Below are 7,584 nucleotides of genomic sequence, written 5' to 3'. Positions count from 1 at the left end.
ATTCAGAAAAGATTTACAAGGATGTTGCCAGGGTTGGAGGATTTGAGCTACAGGGAGAGGCTGAACAGGCTGGGGCTGTTTTCCCTGGAGCGTCGGAGGCTGAGGGGTGACCTTATAGAGGTTTACAAAATTATGAGGGGCATGGATAGAGTAAATAGGCAAAGTCTTTTCTCTGGGGTTGGGGAGTCTGGAACTAGAGGGTATAGGTTTAGGGTGAGAGGGGAAAGATATAAAAGAGACCTAGGGGGCAGCTTTTTCACACAGAGTGTGGTACGTGTATGGAATGAGTTGCTAGAGGAAGTGATGGAGGCTGGTACAATTGCAACATTTAAGAGGCATTTGGATGGGTATATGAATAGAAAGGGTTTGGAGGGTTATGGGCCGGGTGCTGGCAGGTGGGACTCGATTGGGTTGGGCTATCTGGTCAGCATGGACAGGTTGCACTGAAGGGTCTGTTTCCATGCTGAGCATCTCTATGTACAACAAAGTCTAGAACTTTCTAGAAGAGGGAAATTTGCCATCAGAAAAGTCTTTTGGAAAATTATCAAAAGACTGACAGAACAAGCAGAAGTGGATGACAACAAATAAACTGTATGATAAATGGTTTTGCACATCTATAGGGAAATCATGGTATCCATTTAGGTTGTAGGTTTGCTTGCTGAGCTGTAGGTTTGATATCCAGTTGTTTCATTACCTGGCTAGGTAACATCATCAGTGGCGACCTCCAAGTGAAGCAAAACTGTTGTCTCCTGCTTTCTCTTTACATCTTTCTCCTGGATGGGGTTCTTGGGGTTTGTGGTGATGTCATTTCCTGTTCGTTTTCTGAGGGGTTGATAGATGGCATCTATATCTATGTGTTTGTTTATGGCGTTGTGGTTGGAGTGCCGGGACTATAGGAATTCTCTGGCATGTCTTTGCTTAGCCTGTCCCAGGATAGATGTGTTGTCCCCGTCGAAATGGTGGCTTTTTTCATCTGTGTGTAAGGCTATGAGGGAGAGAGGGTCGTGTCTTTTTGTGGCTAGCTGGTGTACGTGTATCCTAGTCGCTAACTTTCTTCTCACTCTCAAACAAAAACTAACAAACTTAAAAGACCCAGTACATCCCATGGACAAAACCAACGTCATCTACAAAATTCCATGCAAGGACTGCCACAAACACTACATAGGACAAACAGGAAGAAAGTTAGCCAGATGCCATCTATCAAACCCTCAGAAAACGAACAGGAAATGACATCACCACAAACCCCAGGAACCCCATCCAGGAGAAAGATATAAATAGAAAGCAGGAGACAACAGCTTCGCTTCACTTGGAGGTCGCCACTGATGATGTTACCTATCCACATGTTTCATTACCTGGCTATCAAACCTACAGCTCAGCAAGCAAACCTACACCCTAAATCTCAACCTGAGCTACAAACCTTCACAAACCTTGCATGGTATCCATTACGTGGACACTGTCTTTACATACCAGCTCTGCTGCTGAGGAATGACTGTTATACTGGGAGACAAAATGCCTTCTAACTGCCGGAAAATGGTTTTGTCATCCCTCGTACTCAGGTAACCTCTTATTGCGAAATCATGATGGCAAATGGAAAAATTCCAACCACTTTTTATACAATATAAATATCGCCAAATGTTACTTGTACACACTAGGCTGAACAGTCACTGCATGTGGCTTCCAGACTCAAGGCCACTGGTATCTATGCCTCACACTCTGCAAACACAGGGAGGTTGTTTTATTGTCATTCTTACCTTCTATTCAGAGAACTGTAATTTGCTCACAAAGCAGAGCTGAGCTGTGCTAGCTGCCAAGTGCTAAGAGCTGAGCTCATCTACAGCTGACAAGGGTTCAAGGAGAAAATGAGGACTGGAGATCAGAGTCGAAAAGTGTGGCCCTGGAAAAACTCAGCAGGTCAGGCAGCATCCGAGGAGCAGGAAACCTGATGAAGGGCTCATGCCCGAAACGTCAACTCTCCTACTCCTTGGATGCTGCCTGACCTGCTGGGTTTTTCCAACGCTACACTTTTAACTCTGACAAGGGCTCAAAACCAATTTCAAATAAATCTTGGGCTTAGTTGCTTGCAATCACATTCAACTCTAAATACAGCAACTATTTTCACGCGAACAGAAATTGGGATGTGGAAATGCTAAATCGAAATGATAAATCTGGTACCTCTCTCCACAGATGCTACCAGACTTGCTGAGTTTCTCCAGCATTTTCTGGTTTTATTTCAGGAGAAAGTGAGGTCTGCAGACGCTGGAGATCAAAGCTGAAACTTTATTGCTGGAACAGCACAGCAGGTCAGGCAGCATCTAGGTTTTATTTCAGACTTGCTGGATCAACAGCATTTTGCTTTGATGGGAATGAGGGCTTTCCGAGGCAGATGTCCATTAGACTCATTAATTGCCTCCACTCATGCTTGATCTTGGTGACCCAGGTATGTGAAATATGAGGTGCACATTTGAGGCTTCGTAGGAGCAGATCTGAAAGTTGGGGACACTTTTGGATAACCAGGATAGCAACAGGGGAGGTAAGCGACCCCTTTGAATGTCATCCCTGATATCTTTGAGAGACATAAGAAGCCCTTTGGAGTCGTTAAACATGAACAAGAAGGTGCAAGATAAAGTGCATGAACTCAATGGAACTGTGAGACTTATTGAAACTGTCAAGGTATTTGACTCTGCTGTGCTTTCATTTTTTGAAATAAATACTTGCAATGTTTAAATAGATCACAACTTGCCATTTCATAATGTACAAAAAGTGTAGTGCTGGAAAAGCATAGCCGGTCAGGCAGCATCGAGGAGCAGGAGAGTCAACGTTTCATCAGGAACATTCCTGATGAAGAACCTATGTTTGAAATATCAATTCTCCTGCTCCTAGGATGCTGCCTGACTGGCTGTGCGTTTCCAGCACCACACTTTTTGACTTTGATTTCTCCCATTTCATAACATACGTTGACATAATTCTGACGGTTACCATTCCTGGCTTGGTACTGCTGACAGATTCATAACTTTCTATGATTACAGTGGGGTGCTTGCCATTTCACAGACAACTAAAATGCTTCTCGGCTTGTTGAAGTGGGAATTCCAATGCTTTATTTTGAAAGGCATTATGCACTTGAATAAAATTACTCTATCACAAAGGATTATTTAATTGAATGAAGTGAATTACAAAGATTTCTGTTTCTAAGAATGAGCTGCCATTCGAAGAAACTGTGGCAGGCAAAACTTTATATTGCGTAATTCCTGCATGCTTGCTAAGGTCTGGCCCTAGTAAATTCTTGGTAAGTTGGCATGGTAAGCATAAGGGCAAAGGGCAATGGGGAGCATGGGTTGGCAGAGGGGATGTAAAAAACTATGGGGGGCTGAAGACATGATACAATAAGACGGTCTTTGAGATACAAGTAGAGGGCATGGATTAGCAAGAAGGACATGAACATTTATTGGGTGGGCAAAGGGGTTATAGCTTGCAGGAGGTATGAGAGGTAATGGGATGTACCAGCGAGGTAAGGGTTGGCAGGAAGTGTAGGAGTGGTCATGAGGGTCAGTACAGACATGAGGTGGCACTGGTTGACATAGAAGGAGGATAGGGAGTGTATGAAGGAGGTGACAGGGTGTAGGAAGTGAAGATATGTTGGGAGGGGGGTACAGGGACATTTTATGTTTTATTGATTTATTTTAAAAATCATCTTTGTCCTCGCACACCTCTGCAACCTGTACTTCGCTAGTACATCCCATTACCCCTCATACCCCCTGCAAGCAATAACCCCTTTGCCCACCCGATAAATGTTCATATCCTCCTTGTTAATCCATGCCCTCCACTTGCACCTCAAAGACCGTCTATTGTGCCATGCCTTTAGCCACTCATGATGATTTCTAGCCCCTCTGCCAACTTATGCCAACTCATGCCGTCATCACCCCTTGCCCTTCTGCTGACCAGCCTCTGCACATCATTCTGGTTTGCGCAGTCTGACGTGTCAAACCGAAACAGGAAATCCCAACTTACTGGGCACTTTCTTCAAGGGTTGACTTTCGTGGATGCTGGAACCTTCCCAGCCCTACGTGGCTGTCCTGGGAGCAAAGACTCGGGACCAGGTGGCATGGTCTCATTTTGGCAATGAATTCAACTCAAATCACTTGTGGGCACAAAGTTCTCCCGCATGACAGCATTCTGTCCTTGCACAGGCACTTCCCACCAGCTTCCTCCAAAATTACACTGCTCCAACTCAGCAAAATAGAATACAGCAACACCAATCCTGACAAACATCCTCACATTTCAGATCACTCTGGGTCTTGGCAGCCTCTGGTTTTTGCTTTGTGCTTCTACCTTGATAAACTGGTGGCTGAATGATGGCAGCAGGAATCCACACTGAATAAAATGGTGCTGCTGCTTAGATAGATTGCGGAATATAACCCAGATTTCAGAAACACATGCATTCTGGAAATACAAAGGGAGGAGTAAAATTAGTCCCTTAACCACTGTGTATCACACGTCTGTATCGTTATTAATTTTTAAAAACATTTAGAGAAGGGCTACAAAACACCTGAATGCTGAGAATACAAACATAACTGCAACATTTGGTTATAATGTAGCAAAACCTTCCATAGTTTAACAACAATTTTAATTAATTGATGCCATTTCTGTATTATTCTGTCTTAACTGTCATGGCTCTTTCAGGAGATATTCTGACAGCACTGGCTGTCAAAAGTTATAGCTTGAAAAAGTGATGATTCTCCCTACCCTCCGCATCAGATCTCCCAGACTGTGTCTATTTCAGGTGAAGCCTCTGCAGGTTTTTAGCATTTGTTGCTGTAAATGTCTTCCAGACATTAGAGTCCACAGAGACAGGGAAGAATTGCAGCTGCACAAATAGACAGGCAAAATCTGATAAATGAGTCTGTTTCCCCACGGAACGAACAGAAAGCGAGTCTCTTACTTCTGCTGGGCTGGACAGCCAATGAGTAAAAGGCACATGCAGGGCACTTCTGTTTATTTAATTGCCTTACAAAAAGCCAAAGTGAACAAATAGTCAGAAAACTCATCAGATGCTTCCAGGCGGATTAACAGAAGATAAACCTATTTGTTTATCTCATCCAATGCTCGCTTGGACTGAGAGAACATTTTGTTTTTTTTTAAGCATCATTGTAGTGTCTACATTTCAAAAAAAGCAGTTGCTGATAGAGTAAAACACTAAGGCACTACAAGATTGTGAAAGTCATTGTGTAAATGTAAGAGTCCTTTTCCCTTAGCATATGTTAATATAATGTGTGGAGAGTTACTCTGAGATCACTGCTATTCCAGATTGTTGTTTTTCTTGGTAAGAATAATTTGGAACATAAAACAGAAACACCGTCCCCAAGTGAGTGTGAAAAATGCATGGATAAATATGGAACTCCAGAGATAAAAATGCATCATTCCTGCAAACTCATATTAGTTATGAATCTAAATAGCATACAGTAACATTTTTGTACTACGTAGCATGCAGCAATGTTTTTAAAAACAATTTCAATAAAGCAAAAACATTTACCTTGTTTAAACAACGTTTGGGTCAATTACTGTGCTATAGAACTTCAGCATCTCTGATTGAAGGACCTTGCTACAGGGTGGCTCATCTGACAGTCACCTTCAAGAGTGAATTTTCAGTAATAAGCTTTCCCTTGTATCACCACTCACCATAGGGCAACAATTTAATTGAGGTGTTTACTAATACTGTGAAGTAGTTTGTGGATTTTTTTTTCGTTTGGAACAAATATGTTGGGTGCAAGATTCCCTATCAGGTGACCAAAGGGTGACAGAGTCTCAATTATTAACTGGGACCAAAAACCCAGGAATCAAGGACACTCTGTTCTTCCGCTCAGTGCATCTTTCTTTTCTGGAGCAAAGTGAAGTGAAAGGAATGTTACTTCATCCTCTAAGGCAGCACACAGTTGTAACTTAATAACTTGAGAGGCAAAATGAAAGATCAGAAACTTAAAAGGATCCCAGGCACAAATTCATCCTGCATTTCACTCATGTAGTGCTCACGAAACTTACTGTTCCATTGCTTTGCTCGTGAATGGGCACACACAGAAACAGTCTGTCCTGGTGTTATCAAGGAAATAAAGAAAAGGCATTGATAATGGAGAACTGCTTCATAAGTGTTTCTGCAATATAAGTACACCATGAAGAAGATATATAATACTGTAGCTGTACAATGTGAAATATCTTTTCACATCAAGATGGACAAAAACATTAAGACCAGATGATGTGGAAGTATTACTCATGCAACATGTTTCAACGTAAAATTAAAAATGCAAAGCATCATCAGCTGACAGTTGCAGTATTTATATTTCAGCAAGGTGGCCATGTTCCAGACCAACCTTCACACACATTCAGTAAAACAGAATGAGGTTTAACAGTTCTTTGATGATGTCTTCTATCTCACTGCTACAAGGAGGAAACACCTCTCATCTTCAGCTAATACCAAGCACAGACAGGTGGTGGCAGGTTGGAATGCAGAATTTAGCTTTCCAAGTGTGAGCTCATTTGGCTGGTTTGTAACACCCACAATGTGGGGCTCTCCATCTGAACCTCTCCCCTCACCTGAGGTGTGGTTGCTCTTGGGTTAAACCACCACCAGTTGTCTGTCTCTGTCTAATGAGAGAGCAGCCCTATGGTCTGGTAGGACTATGGCAACTTAGTGGTTAAATCCATGGCCTGTTGTGAAGTGGAATCTAACTTCTGATGGTGAGAAGCCGCCTCACAAGCTAATGAAAATTGCCGTAAGCATCAGCACAGATCATCAGTTTGCTCTCACCTGCATGGCAGACAACACAATTACAGGCAGCCCTGGCAGAATTTCGACAAATCTGTCAAACATTCAGAAGAATGTGAAGAGATGTTTCAAGTATATTCACGAACTGCACTGCTACAACTCCAAAATATGAAGACTGTGTTAATATGTAATAAATATTGTAACAAGGCAAACAGACATTGCAAGTTCACATTCCTGTATTTTCACTGTAAATTACCTTTCCGTGGAGTTTCAAACTCCCGGAGGTCTTTATTTTGCTGCAAGCAAATATCATAATACAGTGCTACAGCTGATTAACAACTGGCTTATTTTCTGATACAATGGACAATCAGGAAGTACGGAGCTTAGTCAATCTCAGAGTATTCTTTTCAACGGCACTTTTCAAGGGTTCAGCAACAGCTTGCATTTCTACAGAATGGCCATTCAGCCGCTTGAGCCTGTTCTACCATTCCATAAGACCATAAGACATAGGAGCGGAAGTAAGGCCATTCGGCCCATCGGGTCCGCTCTGCCATTCAATCATGGCTGATGGGCATTTCAACTCCACTTACCCGCATTCTCCCCGTAGCCCTTAATTCCTTGTGACATCAAGAATTTATCAATTTCTGCCTTGAAGACATTTAGCGTCCCAGCCTCCACTGCACTCTGTGGCAATGAATTCTACAGGCCCACCACTCTCTGGCTGAAGAAATGTCTCCGCATTTTTGTTCTGAATTTACCCCCTCTAATTCTAAGGCTGTGTCCATGGGTCCTAGTCTCCTTGCCTAACGGAAACAATTTCCTAGCATCCA

The 7,584-nt window shown here is 42.7% G+C and overlaps 1 protein-coding gene across 3 annotated transcripts in view; it reads right to left on the bottom strand.

Annotated features, from left to right (window-relative positions):
• The window catches only part of LOC122562204 (zinc transporter ZIP11-like), a 717,305-nt gene that overhangs the window by 252,101 nt on the left and 457,620 nt on the right, over positions 1-7,584 (bottom strand). The gene's annotated exons all lie outside the window — the stretch shown is intronic.

This window comes from Chiloscyllium plagiosum, chromosome 24, assembly GCF_004010195.1.
Source record: "Chiloscyllium plagiosum isolate BGI_BamShark_2017 chromosome 24, ASM401019v2, whole genome shotgun sequence".
Classification (NCBI taxonomy): domain Eukaryota; kingdom Metazoa; phylum Chordata; class Chondrichthyes; order Orectolobiformes; family Hemiscylliidae; genus Chiloscyllium; species Chiloscyllium plagiosum.
This window is presented reverse-complemented; position numbering and strand designations above follow the sequence as displayed.